The 20,666-nt window shown below is 36.6% G+C and overlaps 1 long non-coding RNA gene and 1 other non-coding gene across 4 annotated transcripts in view; one reads left to right on the forward strand and one right to left on the reverse strand.

The window, feature by feature from the left end:
* The window catches only part of LOC135268339 (uncharacterized), a 627,138-nt gene that overhangs the window by 139,184 nt on the left and 467,288 nt on the right, over positions 1-20,666 (reverse strand). The gene's annotated exons all lie outside the window — the stretch shown is intronic.
* Positions 6,922-7,027, forward strand: LOC135268503 (U6 spliceosomal RNA). The gene has a single exon (XR_010336818.1). It is a non-coding gene; the product is annotated as a U6 spliceosomal RNA (small nuclear RNA).

Below are 20,666 nucleotides of genomic sequence, written 5' to 3' on the forward strand. Positions count from 1 at the left end.
GATGGGTTCACAGCCAAATTCTTCCAGACATACAAAGAGGAACTGGTACCATTCCTTCTGAAACTATTCCAAATAATCTAAAAAGAAGGAATCCTTCCCAAATCATTTTATGAGACCAACATCTTCCTGATACCAAAACCCGGCAGAGACTCAACAAGAAAAGAAAACTTCAGGCCAATATCCATGATGAACATAGATGCAAAAATCTTCAATAAAATACTGGCAAGTCGATTGCAACAGCACATCAAAAAGCTTATCCACCATGATCAAGTAGGATTCATCCCAGGGACGCAAGGCTGGTTCAACATACGCAAGTCTATAAATGTAATTCACCACATAAACAGAACCAAAGACAAAAACCACATGATTATCTCACCTGATGCAGAGAAGACCTTCAACAAAATTCAACAGCCCTTTATGCTAAAAACCCTCAATAACCTAGGCATTGACAGAATGTATCTCAAAACAATAAAAGCTATTTATGACAAACCAACAGCCAATATCATACTGAATGGGCAAAAACTGGAAGCATTCCCTTTGAAATCTGGCTCTAGACAAGGATACCCACTCTCACCACTCCTATTCAATATAATACTGGAAGTTCTAGCCAGAGAAATCAGTCAATAAAAAGAAATAAAGGGTATTCAATTAGGAAAGGAGGAAGTCAAATTGTCTCTATTTGCAGACGACATGATTGTATATCTAGAAGACCCCATCATCTCAGCCCAAAATCTCCTGAAACTGATAAGCAACTTCAGCAAAGTCTCAGGATACAAAATCAATGTGCAAAAATCACAAGCATTCCTATACACCAATAACAGACTTAAAGAGAGTCAAATCAAGAATGAACTACCATTCACAATTGCTACAAAGAGAATAAAATACCTAGGAATACAACTAACAAGGAACATAAAAGACCTCTTCAAGGAGAACCACAAACCACTGCTCAATGAAATAAGAGAGGACACAAACAGATGGAGAAACATTCCATGTTCATGGTTAGGAAGAATCAGTATCATGAAAATGGCCATACTGCCAAAAGTAATTTACAGATTCAACGCTATCCCCATCAAGCTACCAAGGACCTTCTTCACAGAACTGGAAGAAACCACCTTAAACTTCATATGGAGCCAAAAGAGAGCTCACATAGCCAAGTCAATACTAAGCAAAAAGAACAAAGCGGGAGGCATCACACTACCGGACATCAAACTGTACTACAAGGCTACAGTAATCAAAACAGCATGGTACTGGTACCAAAACAGAGATATAGACCAATGGAACAGAACAGAGGCCTCAGAGGCAACACAACATATCTACAACCATTCAATCTTTGACAAACCTGATAAAAACAAGCAATGGGGAAAGGATTCCCTGTTTAATAAGTGGTGTTGGGAAAACTGGCTAGCCATGTGCAGAAAGCAGAAACTGGACCCCTTCCTGACACCTTACACTAAAATTAACTCCAGATGGATTAAAGACTTAAACATAAGACCTAACACCATAAAAACCCTAGAAGAAAACCTAGGCAAAACCATTCAGGACATAGGCGTAGGCAAGGACTTCATGACTAAAACACCAAAAGCATTGGCAAAAAAAAGCCAAAATAGACAAATGGGACCTAATCAAACTCCACAGTTTCTGCACAGCAAAAGAAACAGTCATTAGAGTGAATCGGCAACCAACAGAATGGGAAAAAAATTTTTGCAGCTTACCCATCTGACAAAGGGCTGATATCCAGAATTTACAATGAGCTAAAACAGATTTACAAGAAAAAACAAACAAGCCCATTCAAAAGTGGGCAAAGGATATGAACAGATACTTTACAAAAGAAGACATACATTAGGCCAACAAACATATTAAAAAAATGCTCATCATCACTGGTCATTAGAGAAATGCAAATCAAAACTACATTGAGATACCATCTGATGCCAGTTAGAATGGCAATCATTAAAAAATCTGGAGACAACAGACGCTAGAGAGGATGTGGAGAAATAGGAACACTTTTACACTGTTGGTGGGAGTGTAAATTAGTTCAACCATTGTGGAAGACAGTGTGGCGATCCCTCAAGGATCTAGAAATAGAAATTCCATTTGACCCAGCAATCCCATTACTGGGTATATATCCAAAGGATTATAAATCATTCTACTTTAAGGACACATGCACACGAATATTCATTGCAGCACAGTTTACAATAGCAAAGACCTGGAACCAACCCAAATGCCCATCGATGATAGACTGGACAGGGAAAATGTGGCATATATACACCATGGAATATTATGCAGCCATCAAAAACAATGAGTTCACGTCCTTTGTAGGGACATGGATGAACCTGGAAACCATCATTTTCAGCAAACTGACACAAGAACACAAAATCAAACACCGCATGGTCTCACTCATAGACGGGTGTTGAACAATGAGAATACATGGACACAGGGAGGGAAGCACTATACACTGGGGGTCTGTTGGGGGGAAATAGAGGAGGGACAGCGGGGGGTGGGGAGTTGGGGAGAGATAGCATGGGGAGAAATGCCACATATAGGTGAAGGAGAGGAAGGCAGCAAATCACACTGCCACATATGCACCTATGCAACAAGCTTGCATGTTCTTCACATGTACCCCAAAACCTAAAATGCAATTAAAAAAAAAAAAAAAAGAAACAAGCCACAGCCAGACGCAGTGGCTCACTCCTGTAATCCCAGCACTTTGGTAGGCTGAGGTGAGTGGATCACGAGGTCAAGAGATCAAGATCATCCTGGCCAACATGGTGAAACCCTGTCTCTACTAAAAATATAAAAATTAGTTGGGCGTGGTGGCACACACCTGTTGTCCCAGCTACTCGGGAGTCTGAGGCAGAAGAATCGCTTGAACTGGGGAGGAGGAGGTTGCAGTGAGCTGGGATCATGCCACTGCACTCCAGCCTGGTGACAGAGTGAGACTCCATCTCAAAAAAAAGAAATAGACAAAGAAATCTTACCTTAAAACTAGTCAATGAGGAAGAAAACAACAACAACATGTAGCAGGTATTGATTTTCATATTATTATCTACCTGATACTTCACTTTTACTATTAATGAAATGAGCCACAATAATTTAAATTCATTGATAGAGAAAGTTCTCTCTCTTGGACATTACAGCAATTCTATTTCACCTCATAAATTGTAGATCCTTACAAGAATTCAAGTTATTCTTATCCATAGAAATGCAATAGAAAATGAATACAAATTATTCTTGTCTGTAGAAATGAAAATAAGCTGTGATGTTCAGTGGAATGTAATTGACTAGTATCCTGTGAATATTGAGTGGTTTTTGCATTTATTTGTAAAATTTCTGTATTTAATGTACTAAATGGAAATGTGGCTCTTTAGATTTCTCCTTTGAACCAATCATAACATCTTAGTAGTTCCCTCATTAATTAATGAGGTTAAGAAATCTAGAGACATGCAAATCAAAACCACAATGAGATACTGTCTCACACCAGTTAGAATGGCTATTATTAAAAAGTCAAGAAATGACAGATGCTGGCAAGGTTGCAGAGAAAAGGAAATCCTTACTCACTGTTGGTGGGAGGGTAAAGTAGTTCAACCACTGTGGAAAGCAGTATGGCAATTCCTCAAAGAGCTAAAAGAATTACCATTCAATCCAGCAATCCCAATACTACAATCCCATTCCTGTCTGCCTCTGCCCCTACCCCTCTCCTTACAGATAACATCTTTTATTACCTTATTGTATATGTTTCCAATGTTTCTTTATGCAAATGTAAACAAACACAAACCTTAAAAAAAAAAAGAAGTAATCAGTAATTTTTAAAAATCACATTTATAGTTCTAGCTATTTGTTTCTGTCAGATATATTATGGTGATCCTTTGTGCCCTAAAAATGGCATGAATATTGCAAAAATAAATTTTCTACTGGATAAAGGCACTACTTGTTTTTTTATTTATTTGCCTTTTTCCTTTTGAGGTTTGCAAGCCACAAAAGTTATAATTCCATGTTCTTCAAAAGTAAAAAAGAAATATTTCTGTACTATAACAGGGTCCAGGAAAACATCATTAATATTTAGAGGAATAGTAGAGGAATTTTAGAGGACTACCATATGTATATGAAATATTTAAAGTTCTTTTACAAGTATCTTCTTTTTCTCAGGATTTCTTTCACTGTATTCTACAAAACTACTTATTAGAAATTAAAAACACCATTTTCCCACTTTTCTTTCTCAAAAGCAAAGATGAAATAATGATCAGTACAACTGAGGCAAAAGTGAACTCTCGTGGTTTGATTATTTGCCTGGCAAAACAGGAGTGCTGCCTGCCACAGAATCATTCTTTCTATAAAAGACAAACTCCTACCTTTTCCATATGACAAAAGAACTCATCTCATTTCTGAAATTGTTCTAGAAATACCATGTGGCTATTTTAGTTGGAGATTCCCCTCTAGGAGAGTGATGTATGGTCTGCAATATCCTCTGCTTGGAGCTTATGTTCTGATAAAGAAGATGATTGAAACAATAACTCTTTATTATTTCTTTATCAGAGTTGTGTCTCTGCACTCTGTCAAATACTTCTATGTTATCATGCACTGCTAACCCAACAAAGTCTATTACTTTATTTAAATTAAGCCACGAGGCTGTTTGGGAGTCTGCAAGCCTAGAGTTAAGACCCAACCACATAAACAATAACAAGCATTTCTTTTAGTAATTCTTTGCATTTGATTTATATTCACTTTATTCATTTCATTGGGGGTGAAGCTGTTCATTTTAAGTTTTTCATATCTTTGCACCAAATTAATGTAGACAAGCCTTTCAGCAATAAGTTACATTGCTTTTATTACAGATATCAGCTCTGACACACTCCCAGCCTTTGACCTTGGACAAGTTACTTAACCTCTGTATGCCTTAGTCTTTACTACTAAAAATGAAGGTAATTATAATCTTTATATGAGATAATATACAGCATTATATTGACATATCATGGTATAGCTATTATTAGGAGAGCAAAATCTTTAAATGCTTATTTCTATCATCAGAAAGAAAAAGAGCAAGAACTCTTTTCAAAAAACAAAAAAAGAGAGAAAGAGCACAGTTTTATCAACACCAGAGAAGATTTCCGTAGCTACCTATGTCAGAACCAGTATACGTGGAGTAGGGGTTTTAAATCAGATCAAAGCAACAGGCAAGACTGGAGAGATATTTGAGGATGAAACCGTGGTATCCTTAAAGAAATTTAGATTTTAACCTGCATGAGAACACTGGCCAAGGGACTTAAGTAAAGATCAATAAAATCATTTTTGTATTGGTCAAAGATTTCTCAATTTATAGGGTGATGTATGGGAGTACAAGACTGGAGAGTTGGACAGCAAGTGGTAAATTGCAGTCATTGTACAGATAAGACAATGAAGTCACTTATTAAAGTACAGGGAATCAGGTTGAAGATGAGAATGAGAGGAGAGATTCTAAGAAGACAGAATGTACAGGATTTGGTATGAGACATAAGGGAGTAAAGGAGCTTTGGGATACGTGCATCTACAACCTAGGAGAAATTTGTGCTGGAAATTCAGATTTGGAAAAAGTTGGATCAAATCATAGGAGCTGCTGAGCTTCACCAGAGAGTGTATAGTGAGAGAAGTCCGAAAATAATGTCTAGAAGACAGAATTATCTTTATCCTGTCCTCTTTACCCCAGAAGAGAGGAAAATGAACTGGAGGAAAACTAGATAAAGTAGGAGAATCTCAGAAAAACTGGTGTGGTGAAAGTTCTGAAACTTAGACTGAGGAAGCTGCCTGATCAGGAACTGATTAAAATGGTGTTAGATTAGGATATAAAAGTTTCAGCAGTGGTAAATTAACAAAAAAGATAGATGCCCATCACAGCTCAGGCTTCACACAGTATAAGAAAATGGGGAGGACTAAAAGAAATTGAAATGATAATTAATCTGAGAGAAGTCAAGCTAAACAAACTTAATTTTATAACAATTATCTTATGTGCACATGCAGATATATATACTTGATATAATTATGATTAAATATTAAGAATATTTAAAAATTATTAAAATTGCCTACAGTTCATTACAAAAATATTTGAAGACTGCTACAGAGTTTATGAATTTTCTTTTTATTAGTGGTTACTTAGTGTTCTCTGTTTCTCTTCCATTATGCTAATATTTTGCTTTTGATGTTTAGAAATATTGCAATTAATTTGATACAAATTATCTTAAATGAATAGTGAACAAATAAAATATTGATGTTAGGCTTGTTAAGTATCCCAAAGAGAAAATGCAAAGCTTTTTTATAAAAGAATAACTAATGGAATTATATTCAGATGCTTGCAGTGAACAGATAAATGTATTCTTTTTCAGACATCAGATGTAGAAGCTCTAAGATTTTTTTCACAATTTTCATGGAAGAAGTACTTAGTATTTGTAGCATAAGCACCCCAAAATCCTCTGAATCCAGCACATATCTAATCAAGAGAAACGCCAGTAATCTAAGTGAATTTAATATGCTGCACTTCCAGGTTTACTATCCTGAAGTTTCAGTGTGTCTTCACAGAAATACTGCAACATTTGCATGGGTGTTCGAAATTACCTTTACCAGAGAAATTGTTTAAAAAGTAAATTGATACCATCCATCTGATCTGTTTGGCTTGCTGGGAGAAAGGGTAAAATATATACGAAAATAATTCACCACAAAGCAGTTGAGAAGGGGTCAAGTGTTAGAGGGAGGTCAAAGGAGAGGAAATCCACAGAGGTAATAAACCTTGTAGTAATATGTGTATCCTAAAGAGGGCCACTGTATTGGGAATGCAAAGAAGGTGGGGCAGATGGTGAGAAAGTATGAATCTTCAGATGCAAGATATCAATTGAAATTTATTAGAATATTTTCATATCCTATACTTGACAAATAAGTGCCTCAAAAAATAAAAGTTGAGTGCTCACCTCAGCATCACACATGCAAAAGTGGAATGCTACAGAGAAGATTAGCATGGCCCCTCCACAAGGATGACACACAAATTCGTGAAGTGTCCCATATTTTTTCACAGTGGATCTCTTGGCAGAAACCCTACAAGTCAGAAGAGAGTGGGGGCCAGTGTTCAACATCTTTGAAGAAAAGAACTTTCAAACCAGAATTTCATGTCTAGCCAAACTAAGCTTTATAAGCAAAGCAGAAATAAAATCCTTTATGGACAAGCAACTGCTGAGAGATTTTGTTGCTACCAGACCTGCCTTACAAGAGCTCTTGAAGGAAGCACTAAACATGGAAAGGAACAACCAGTAATAACCACTGCAAAAATGTACCAAATTGTAAACACCATCAACAAAATGAAGAAACTGCATCAACTAACAGCCAAAACAAACAGCTAGTATCAAAATGGCAGGATCGAATTCACAAATAACAACATTAACCTTAAATGTAAACAGCCTAAATGCCCCAATCAAAAGACACAGGCTGGGAAATTGGATAAAAAGTAAAGACCCATCAGTGTGCGGTATTCAGGAGACCCATCTCACATGCAAAGACAAACATAGATTCAAAATAAAGGGATGGAAGAAGATTTACCAAGCAAATGGAGAAAAGAAAAAAAAAAAGCAGGGGTTGCAATCCTAGTCTCTGATAAAATGTACTTTAAACAAACTAAGATCAAAAGAGACAAAGAAGGGCAATACATAATGGTAAAAGGCTCAACGCAACAAGAAGAGCTAACTTTCCTAAATATATATGCACCAAATACAGGAGCACCCAGATATATAAAGCAAGTTCTTAAAGATCTAGAAAGGGACTGAGAATCCCACGCACTAGTAGTGGGAGACTTTAACACTCCATTGTCAATATTAGACAAATCAACGAGACAGAAAATTATCAAGAATATCCAGAGCTTGAATGCATTTCTGGACCAAGCAGACCTAACAGACATCTACAGAACTCTCCACCCCAAATCTACAGAATATACATTCCTCTTAGCACCACATTGCACTTACTCTAATATTGACCACATAATTGGAAGTAAATCACTCCTCAGCAAATGCAAAAGAAGGGAAAACATAACAGTTTCTCAGACTGTAGTGCCATCAAATTAGACCTCAGAATTAAGAAACTCACTCAAAACTGCACAACTACATGGAAATTGAACAACCTGCTCCTGAATGACAACTAGATAAACAATGAAATGGAAGCAGAAAAAGGGATATTCTTAGAAACCAATGAGAATGAAGACACAACATACCAGAATCACTGGGACACATTTAAAGCACTGTCTAGAGGGAAATCTATAGCAATAAATGTCCATATGAGAAGTGGGGAAACATATGAAATCAACACCCTATCATCAAAATTGAAAGAGCTAGAGGAGCAAAATCAAAAAAATTCAAAAGTTAGCAGAAGACAGAAATAATGAAGATCAGAGCAGAACTTAAAGAGGCAGAGACACAAAAAAAACCTTGGAAAAAAAATCAGTAAATCCAGGAACTAGTTTTTTGAAAAGATCAACAAAACAGACGGACCACTACCCATACTAATAAAAAGGAAAAGACAGAAGAATCAAATAGATGCAATATAAAATGGTAAAAGAGATATCACCACTGATTCCAAAGAAATACAAAATACCATCAGAGATTACCAGAAACAACTCTATGCACATAAACCAGTAAATCTAGAAGAAATGGATAAATTTCTGTACACTTGCACCCTCCCAAGACTAAATCAGGAAAAAATTGAATCCCTGAATAGACCAATTACAAGGTCTGAAATTGAGGCAGCAGCAGCAATTAATAGCCTACCAACCAAAAAAAGTCCAGGTCCAGACATGTTCACAGCCAAATTCTACCAGATGTACCAAGAGGAGCTGGTATCATTCCTTCCGAAACTATTGCAAACAATACAAAAAGAGAGAATCCTCCCTAAATCATTTTATGAGACCGACATCATCCTGATACCAAAACCTGGCAAAGACACAAGTAAAAAAGGAAATTTGAGGCCAATATCCATGATGGACATCAATGTAAAAATCTTCAATAAAATACTGGCAAATTGAATGAACAGCACATCAAAAACCTGATCCATCATGATCAAGTAGGCTTCATCCTGGGATGCAAGGCTGGTTCAACAAACACAAACCTATAAATGTAATCCATCACATAAACAGAATCAAAGACAAAAACCACATAATCATCTCAGTAGATACATGATTAACAGACAAACAGAAAGACCAATCATGAGCCAACTCCCATTCACAATTGCTATAAAGAGAATAAGATACCTAGGAATAAAAATAACAAAGGCTGTGAGGGACCGCTTCAAAGAGAATTACAAACCACTGCTAAAGGAAATAAGACAGGACACAAACAGATGGAAATATTCCATGCTCATGGTTAGGAAGAATCAGTATCATAAAAATGGCCACATGGCCCAATGTAATTTATAGATTTATTGCTATCCCCATCAAGCTACCATTGAACTTATTCACAGAACTGGAAAAAACAACCATAAATTTCATATGGAACCAAAAAGAACCCTCATAGTGAAGACAATCCTAAGCAAAAGGAACAAAGCTGGAGGCCTAATGCTATTTGACTTCAAACTATACTACAAGACTACAGTAATCTAAACAGCATGGTACTGGTACCAAAACAGAGATATAGACAATGGAACAGAACAGAGGCCTTGGAAGTAACACCACACATCTACAACCATAAGATCTTTGATCAATCTGACAAAAACAAGCAATGGGGAAAGGATTCCCTGTTTAATAAATGATGTTGGGAAAACTGGCTAGCCACATGCAGAAAATACAAACTGGACCCCTTCCTTTCACCGTATGCAAAAATTAAGTCCAGATGGATTAAAGATTTAAACATAAAAACCCTAGAAGAAAACCTAGGCATTATCATTCAGGACATAGACATAGGCAAGGACTTCATGACTGAAACACCAAAAGCAATGCCAACAAAAGCCAAAATAGACTAACGGGATCTAATTAAACTTAAGAGCTTCTGCACAGCAAAAGAAACAATCATTAGAGTGAACCAGCAACCAACAGAATGGTAAAAAAATTTTTGCAAGCTACCCATCTGACAAAGGGCTAATATCCAGAATCTACAAAGAATTACAGCAGATTTACAAGAACAAAACAACCCCATCCAAAAGTGGGCAAAGGATATGAACAGACACATTTCTAAAGAAGACATTTATGCAGCCAACAAACATATGAAAAAAAAGGCTCATCATCACTGGTCATTAGAGAAATGCAAATCAAAACCACATTGAGATACCATCTCACTCCAGTTAGAATGGTAATCATTAAAAAATCTGGAGACAACAGATGCTGGAGAGGATGTGGAGAAATAGAAAAACTTTTACACTATTGATGGGAGTGTAAATTAGTTCAACCATTGTGGAAGACAGTGTGGTGATTCCTCAAGGATCTAGAACTAGAAATACCATTTAACCCAAAAATCCCATTACTGGTCATATACCCAAAGGATTATACATTGTACTATTATAAAGACACAAGCACACGTATGTTCATTGCAGCACTGTTTACAATAGCAAAGACCTGGAACCAACCCAAATGCCCATCAATGATAGACTGGACAAAGAAAATGTGGCCCATATACACCATGGAATACTATGCAGCCATAAAAAAAGATGAGCTCATGTCCTTTTCAGGGACATGGATGAATCTGGAAACCATCATTCTCAGCAAACTGACACAAGAACAGAAAACCAAATGCTGCATGTTCTCACTTATAGGTGGGTGTTTAACTCATAGGTAGGTGTCTGTTGGGTGTTGGGGGTTAGGGGAGGGACAACAGCGGGTGGGGAGTTTGGGGAGGGATAACATTAGAAGAAATGTCTGATGTAGGTGACGGGGGGATGGAGGCAGCAAACCACTATGGCACGTGTGTACCTATGCAACAATCCTGGAAAATCTGCACATGTACTCCAGAACCTAAAGTATAATAAATAAATGTTGAAAGGGAGAAGTTGAATATATGTCATATTATATCCTTCATACTCTAAAGTGAACTAATATTTTACAAATAATTTAAAAACCAATTAAAATTTTCTTCCATGAGAAATAAATCAGGGATATAAAATACTTACATGAGTTATACACTAGACACTCTAGTAGTGACCAGTCACATAGACCACACTGCTAATGCTGATCCAAGTAGTCAGCAATATGATGGTCCTAAAAACTCTGTGGTTTTCATTCTTATTTTAGAATACCTAATACCTTGTATTTAATATTAGAATAATGAAAGACCATTAGGAAACACATAACAGCCCTCACCCACCCTTGGGTAATAAATACATGAAACGTATACATTTGTAAAACAAAAGTTTAATAAATCTAATGAGTCAAATATTTTTTCTTATTAAAGGTTTAAGAATAACAAGACCTTTCAATTATATGATTTTTAAATTTTAAGAATATGCTTCCTATTTCAATAATACTAGAATACATTGTGTAAAAATTAGAAATGAAATATTGGTAAACCTTTAAACAATAAGATTCTTGCTCTCTATATAAAATAATTCATCTACATTTTTTTTTTGCCTTAATAGTCTCTAAACCAATTTCCAAACCCACTAAAGCACGACTTCTATGTTATGAAGTATTCAGAACTTCTCTGTGCCTATTATTTTTATCCTTATATTTAAACACACACACACACAGGTTATACACAGACTGTTATTCTTATCATGTATCTTCTTCAATATTTTCAATATATAAAAATTGCACTGACCACTAACCTTAGTAATTTAAGTACTTTTATTAGTAATTTGTGAGAATTTAATATAATTATTGTAGCAATATCTAAAGGAAACAAAGCTGTCAGTGCACATACATCATTCTAATATGAGACCACTGAAAAAAGAAGGTGAGTTAGCATGTTTTGTCCTGGGAAGTTAAAAGGGTAAGTTAATTTATGCTGACAAAGAAAAATCAATAGCACATTGTGCACAAAAGAAGAATCAATCATTATTTCTATGGCCTCGATAGTCATAATGAAATGAATTTATTGAGGAAAACATTCCATTCAAATAGGAATTGAGTTGGCCACAAAAGTCACTAAGCTCATCAGAGGCATAATCAAGACCCTTGCATTAGAATCTTTTAGTGAGCCCAACCTAGGCATAAAAACTTGAATTCAGTGACCCAGTATATTTGGTTGGCTTCAACAGCACTGGTCAATTATAAAATCTTATATTTCAAATGCCATGATAATGGACACTTCCATCTTGTGTGTCTTCAGACATTGGTTTTACTTTCATCAGTTTTTCTATAAACTCGCTCTAGTATAATAACAGGCCTCAAAGATTATTTTAGCTATTTGCAGAGAAATATGTGCAGTCATTTGTGCCCATTCTCCATTTTTTAATCTGTTTTTCTGTTGCTGTTTGTTTCCCATCATTCTTACTCTAAATAACTTTCTCATTGGTTTCTAAGAACATCTTCATGTCTGCCTCCCTTTCACTATTTATCTAGTAGTCATTCAGGAGCAGGTTGTTCAATTTCCATGTAGTTGTGCAGTTTTGAGTGAGTTTCTTAATCCTGAGTTCTAATTTGATTGCACTGTGATCTGAGAGACTGTTTGTCATGATTTCTGTTCTTTTGCATTTGCTGAGGAGTGATTTACTTCCAATTATGTGGTCAATTTTAGAGTAAGTGTGATGTGGTGCCGACAAGTATGTATATTCTGTGGACTTGGGGTGGAGAGTTGTGTAGATGTCCATTAGGTCTGCTTGGTCCAGATCTGCATCCAAATCCTGGATATCTTTCTGATTTTCTGCCTCGTTGATCTAATATTGACAGTGGAGTGTTAAAGTCTCTCACTATTACTGTGCAGGAGTCTAAGTATCTTTGTAGGTCATTAAGAACTTGCTTTATGTATCTAGGTGCTCCTGTATTGGGTGCATATATATTTGGGATAGTTAGTTCTTGTTGCATTGATTCTTTTACCATTATGTAATGCCCTTCTTTGTCTCTTTCGATCTTTGTTTAAAGTCCATTTTATCAGAGACTAGGATTGCAACCCCCCCTTTTTTTTTTTGCTCTCCGTTTGCTTGGTAAATCTTCTTCCAACCCTTTGAGTCTATATGTATCTTTGCATGTGAGATGGTTCTCCTGAATACAGTATACTGGTAGGTCTTGGCTTTTTATCCAGTTTGCCAGTCTGTATCCTTTGATAGTGCACTTAGGCCATTTACATTTAACATTGATATTGTTATGTGTGAATTTGATCCTGCCATTTTGTTACTGGCTGGTTGTTTTGCATGTTAGTTAATGCAATTTCTTCATTTTGTTGATGGTCTTTACCATTTGGTATGTTTTTGCAGTGACTGGTACTGGTTGTTCCTTTCCATGTTTAGTGTTTCTTCAGGAGCTCTTGTAAGGCAGATCTGGTGGTGACAAAAATCTCTCAGCAGTTGCTTGTCCATAAAGGATTTTATTTCTCCCTCCCTTATGATGCTTAGTTTGGCTGGATATGAAATTCTAGTTTGAAAGTTCTTTTTTTTAAGGATGTTGAATATTAGCCCCCACTCTCTTCTGGCTTATAGGGTTTCTGCCAAGAGATCCACTGTGAGTCTGATGGGCTTCCCTTTGTAGGTTACCCTACCTTTCTGTCTGAAAACCCTTAGCATTTTTTCCTTCATTTCAACCCTGGTGAATATGATGATTATAAGCCCTTGGGTTGATCTTCCTGTGGAGTATCTTTGTGGTGTTCTCTGTATTTCTTGTTTTTGAATATTGGCCAGCCTTGCTAGGTTCAGGAAGTTTTCCTGGATAATATTCTGAAGAGTGTTTTCCAGCTTGGATACAATCTCCCTGTCACATTCAGGTACATTGATCAAGCACAGATTAGGTCTTTGCACATAATCCCATATTTCTTGGAGGCTTTCTTCATTTCTTTTCACTTTTTTTCTCTAATTTTGCCTTCTCATTTTATTTCATTGAGTTGATCTTCAATCTCTAATATCCTTTCTTCTGTTTGATCGATTCAGCTATACTAACTTGTGTCTGCTTCGGGAAGTTCTCGTGCTGTGTTTTTCACCTCCATCAAGTCATTTATGTTCTTCTCTAAGCTGGTTATTCTAGTTAGTATTTCATCTAACCTTTTTTCAAGGTTTTTAGTTACTTTACATTGGGTTAGAACATGTTCCTTTAGCCCAGAGAAGTTTATTTCCCACCTTCTGAAGCCTGCTTCTGTCAATTTGTCAAACTCATTCTCCATCCAGCTTTGCTCCCTTGCTGGTGAGAAGTTGTGATCCCTTGGAGGAAGAGAGGCATTCTGGTCTTTGATTATTTCATCCTTTTTGCACTGGTTTCCTCCCATCTTCGTGTGTTTATATCTACCTTTGATCTTTGAGGTTGGTGATTTCGGATGGGGTCTCTGAGTGGACATCCTTTCTGTTGATGTTGAAACTATTTCTTTTTGTTTTTTAGTTTTTATTCTAACAGTCAGGCTCCTCTTCTATAGAACTGCTGGTGGTCCACTCGAGACCTTGCTTGCCTGGGAATCACCCATGGAGGGGGGTGTGGAGCCTAATCTTTCCTCTGGTAGTTTCATCCCAGAAAAGTACCCACCAGGTGTCTTCCTGAGATCTCCTGTATGAGGAATTTTTTCTTGGTTATTCAGGGGTCAGGGAGCTGCTTGAGGAGGCAGTCTGTCCCTTGTCTGCCTGCAGAAGCAATGCTGGCTGCCTCTGACTCAGCCCAGCTGCTGTGTAGGCTTCCTCTGGCTTTTGTTTACACAGGTGAGATTACACTCACCTTCATAATGGCAGACGCCCTTCCCTCCATTGAGCTCCATCATCCTGGGTGGAGCTCAGAGTGATGTGCTGGCTGCCAAACTCTCAAATGAAAGGGCTTTGCTGGTCTTTGTGGGATGGGACCTGCCAGGCTGTATCACCTGTCTCCCTGCTTTCAGCTCTCCCTCTTCCTGGAGGGTGGGTAGATCTGTCCTGCAGGCACTCTCAGAGCTAGTCACAACTTCTACCAAGATCTATGCCAACAACTCATGGCACTAGGCCAGCCAGAGCTGTCACTAAGATCTGTGTTGGTAACTCACAGTGCTTTTCAGCCTGACAGCATTCTCCTGAACTGTAGCTTGCAATGGCCATGGGAGAAGTGCTGTAGCTGAACTGGAGTGCCAAGGGGGTAAAGTCCCCAATCCTCCATCCAGTTGCACTTCCTGGGTGGGACAGTGCCACGCCCTGCCTTGGTTCACCATCCTTGGGCTACACCCACTGTCCAACCAGTCCCATTGAAATGAACCTGATACCTAGGTTGGAAATGCAAAGATCACTCACCTTCTGCGTCTCTCTCACTGGGAACTGTGCTCTGGAGCTGTTCCTATTCAGCCATCTTGGCAGAAGTCCTAAAATAACTTTCTTCCACTCTGGCAACACTGATTTAAAAGTTTCACTTTCTTAAAGCATATTTTAAGTATTTTCTTCAAAATGTAATTAACTAGTTAGTAACTAAATTTAAAAATGTAATAATATAAAATTCCTCAAGTAAACAAAGCTTTTCCAAAATTAAATACATCTAGAATAAAAGCTCTTCAAAGAAAAGGTGTATATTTTTGGTATGCTTTTTATTGCTTATTTATGTAACATATTTCTTGTGTCATATATAAGGTGGAAAATCCAGATTTTAGTTATAATCAAGATTGCATATTTTTTTGGCTCAAATTGAAGCTTATAGTTTCTTGGTCCTGATAAGTTAAACTATGTATTTATGGAGCTAATATCTATTTAAATGTTAAATAAGTATATAAGAAAAACCTACAGATTCTTCCTTGTTTACTAGTCCTGTGATAACAAATTAAAATGTACCAGTCAACCATCCCCACTGCAACAACATGTTTCTGAGTCTGTCCTGTAGTGGCTAAAAATGTTTAGAACTGCTGTCAACCCACCATCACTTCCAGTCTCATTCTGGCTCTGGTAGCAACATGATCACTATCACACCAGTCTTGTTTCCACCAAGGTAAATTGAGTTTTTGTTTCCATGATTTGAAGAATGCTGTGCTGCCATAGAAGAAACTGTCTTCATCACTGGACAAATCCTTTCACCCAAAATGCTTTTTAAATAATTGTTTTCATGGTTACAACACTTTACAAAGAAACTGCAGAGTAAGCCCTCAGTTTAGATGAAGGCATGCAGTATTGGCCAGGCCATGCATACATGCATGTGTGTGCATGTGCACACACACCCCATGTTACTAAGCAGAGGAAATTCCTTTAATGAATAGCATGGATCATAAAGTAGCAAACAGATATACCAGCACAAGTGACATAGGACCAGATAAACTTTAGACACACATAAGAAAACCCCAGGCTGAAACCACTTGCCCCCTTTAGTTGTGAAGACCAGACCCTTAGAAAGAACTGGATACCCCAACACAGAACTCTAGCTGGTGATTTGAGTTTATATTCCAGTTCCCAGAACAGACAAAATGAAAAAAAGGGTTTTCCTTTACATTTTTATTTTTTCTAAGGTGACTTCTGCCTCAAGGGCAATCTGGTGCCATTTGCAGTTGGGAGGTACTCCTCAGCTCTCTGCTCACATGCTAGCCCCACCACAGCTCTGTGGCTGTAGCTGTGACTACTGACTACCAGTGTCCTGCAAGGCTCCAATGTCCTTTCTGACTCACTGGCTGGATGTTCCTACTCCAAGCCTGCTGTCGATGTGTCTTAAAACTGTGATTCCCTTCATCATCCCAGTTCATCAATGAGTAGCTTTTTAATAATATAATTTAATGATGAAGTGAGAGAAGAATCTTTGAAATCAGGGAAGACACTTGTTACATATGCTATTTGGTCAAAGTAATTTTACATCACTGACAGTCTATCATTATAAAAGATTATTATAAGGATTAATGCAATAATATACATAAACCACTTAACACACTGTAATTACTCAATATTTGGTAGTTCTTATAATTAGCATTATTGTGTAAGGCCAAGGTAATTAATTTTGTATTTCTACCTAGGCCTCTTGGACAGCAAAGTCTTCCGACTCTACCAGTGGTTCTTAGTCTTGGCTATGCATCCACGTGAAAACAATACAGGCATTTAATATATATCCAAGAACTACTAGTAAAGTATCATAGGGCAGAGATCTGTCATATTAATTTAGAAAGTTTCACAGGTAATTTTCAAAGTCAGCCAGGGTTGGGAGTTTATGTTTCTAGTTATGATATTATACTAAAGCTTAACTCTATATTTACTAAGCTAAATAATTAAATGCAGAATTCAATGCAGCTCTCCACATGTGACACAAGAAAGAATATCCTGTTCTGACATCAAAATATCCTACTTACATTAATGTAGTCTATTTTTTTTATTTGTTTGGATAATTGAGTGTCTCTTCTTTGATGTATATGATTTTTTTAAATATATATTTTATTGCAGCATAGGTACATACATGGCAATGTGGTTTTCTGCCTCCATCCCCATCACCTATATCTGGCATTTCTCCCCATGTTATCCCTCCCCAACTCCCCACCCCCCGCTGTCCCTCCCCTAGTTCCGCCCCCCCAACAGACCCCAGTGTGTGATGCTCCCCTCCCTGTGTCCATGTGTTCTCCCCACTCTGAGTGAGAACATGCAGTGTTTGATTTTCTGTTCTTGAGTCAGTTTGCTGAGAATGAGGGTTTCCAGTTTCATCCATGTCCCTACAAAGGACACGAACTCATCGTTTTTTATGGCTGCATATAATTTTCTTAAGTGAAGTTTCTATAATTCTAGGTTTGTCCTGTTGATTTTATTGTTTTGCCAAAATGCAGGCTTTGACATTTTCTTTCCTGTTGTATCTCCCACTGTTAGTTCCTGGAGGTGCTCTGGAGATGAATCACAATTCTTAAATATATTGTTTCTGCCCTCTTATCCAGCATATCAGGGGCAAATCTGATAATCACATCATTTATTTCATCAAAATTGCTGATAATCATGTTTAGGTCAAAATAAAAGACAGAATACATAGAAAGAGAAGACATAGTATCTGACAACTTTTTCCAGCACCTCTAGGGGCCTAAAACAACCAAAAAATGTCTTTAGAATTCAAGTATAGTGTATTAACAGAAGTGGATGTAAAAGTCCAAATGCCTATTTGTTCAAACGTAGCCAGAAATTCTTGTAAAGGTTGACAAAAGCTACTATTCTTCAAATAAAGTCAAAAGATATTGATATGGAAATGAGAAAAGACTTATATTCTTGTATAAAGAGCATTTCAAAATGTAAATAGTAATATTAAATGTGTTCTGGTATGATAGATTGAAATAAGAATGCTATAGCATGTCACTTGGCAAGTTACTAGAAATGCCAGTATAAGGGAAAGGGAATGAGAAGAAGAAACTTCAATTCATGGAATTTTAGAGGTGCAAATTGCCTTAGAGATTAGAGACCAATTACATCATTTTACAGACGAGAGAAGTGAAGAAATGACTTGCCAAAGATTGCATAGCTAGATAGTGGCAGAATTAAAAGTAGAATCTAGGTCTTCTGACTCCTAGTCAATACTTTCTTACTGTACCAAGTTACCAAGCAAATCTTATTGGGTCTATGTTTATAAGTAACCTCAACGGTAAATTTAAATTTATAACCAAGCATTTATTTGTTAACGTTTAGGAACATCTTAACATATAGTATACCTATATCATTTATAATCCAGTTTTATTTAAATTACTACTCTAGAGATAGCCAGAATCATGGAGAAAATCTTGTATGTGATTGTATTTTTAAATTCCGTAACATGAAAGTTTGATTGGGGTAAGAACAATCCTCTTAAACTTTCACATGAATAAAATATAAACACCTGCCTTCATGACTTGCTTTATAAGCAGATGCAATTTAGAGATTTTTTTGAAAATACTCTTTGCAGTAAGATTACTAAATACCTTTGTGTGAGAACATGTATATAGTATAAAACTAAAATATAAATCAATTATTTTTGACCTAACACTAGCTGTACTGCTAATTAACAAGCTGAACTCCAGGATCCCTCTGCTACTGCTCATTAAAGAGTTCATCACAAATGTTAAAAAAAACTCAAGATAGGCATACTCTAGAGCATTGCTGTTTAGAGAAAGAGGCAGATGTCCATCTGGTTGGAATTATTAAGAATTCGAGTATGAAAAGAAATGAAGAAAATGCTCCTACGGAGATCAGTTGTCACATGCATTCATGGATGGGCTGCACTGACTTTCAGCAGAAGGATATCTCAGTGTCTTTTTAAAATGCTAGTACAATAAGTTAATGGTCACTAAGGCAGGCCAGCTCCAATTCCTCAAATACCTAACAGAGTGGTGCAACTGTGAATGCCACTATATATCTTAACACAAATGAGGTTCTTAGTTAAAGCAAGGACAAATTAAAGTCCACAGTCTTCTCCTAGTGCCTTGAACAACATGCCCTAATAGGTTAAATTTAAACTGGTGTACTTACCTCCAATTATCAGAAATGATTATGTAGCCATTTTGTTTTATATAGAGAGCTACATTGAAAAAAGGGAAATAAATGAACAATGAAAAAAAAACTCAGAATCTGTAAAGGTAAGATTACTTTTTGATCTGGCCTACAATCTAAGCTACTCTGGATAAGCTATTCTTTCAGACAAATCTATTCTCAGCTCCTAATAATACCATATAAATGAACTTAGGGAGCACAGTGAATATGCAGATTAGGAATTGTATGTATTTTCTCCATTCGTAAAAACATGTTTAAATCTAAAACTCAAATGCTTATTTTTAAAGTCAAAATTAAATAGGAAGCTGTTTTCTTGTTCATTTTAGCCCCACTTATCCTGCAAATATACAGTTAGCACTCTGATTAAGAATTCTAAATATTTATCTGCATCAACTCCCTGGACAAAGCAACCCTAGGTTATTCCAACACACATGTGTGTGATCCTACCTCTCCTAAAAAAAAAATACAACATACAATTTGCAGCTTTTCACTCAAGGAATAAATGAATATGTCAATTACATGAATACCATAGTATTTTTAAGATACTTAACCTAACTACAGCTTCAATATACAACATTAGAGCTTTGATTTTGACTTGTGACATTTCTTATCTCTGTATTTGCTTCTTCTAAAAGAATATTTTTTGTCTACTATATTACTTATATTCCAATTTTGTTATTTTAAGCCATATACTACTACAAGAACTAGCTACCTGTTATAACCCCAATTTAAGCACTGTTTTCACCATTCTGAAGATGTATATCATTCAATAAAAAATTGTTAAGAAAACTGTGGTGGCTTGCATAGTGCTCTAGTAGTGGGGCATGTTTACTATAATTTTGGAGCACTGGGGAACATTATGAATTCATTGAGTGCACTTCAACTGCTACTTGGCAATCTAATGTTACATGTTACCATTAAGCAAAGGAAGTCTTTAACACATTAGCAGCATTCAATCTGAAGTTCCTCACATACAATATGCTAAACAGAACACTGAAATTATCTAAAACATGGATACACCACTATTAGATGTTGACTATTTATAAATGTGAACCTGTTAAGTTTGACTTAATAATCAGGGACTCTTAAATAAATGTGTCTAAATCACTAAGTTTAGAGAAATATGATTAATTTGATCATAATTTTTGCAACCCCTTAAAGACTATCTAATGGCACGTGAGCAAATCCTAGCCTTC

Source organism: Aotus nancymaae, unplaced genomic scaffold (genome assembly GCF_030222135.1).
Source record: "Aotus nancymaae isolate 86718 unplaced genomic scaffold, 86718_ANA_hifiasm-v0.15.2.pri h1tg000040l, whole genome shotgun sequence".
Lineage (NCBI taxonomy): Eukaryota > Metazoa > Chordata > Mammalia > Primates > Aotidae > Aotus > Aotus nancymaae.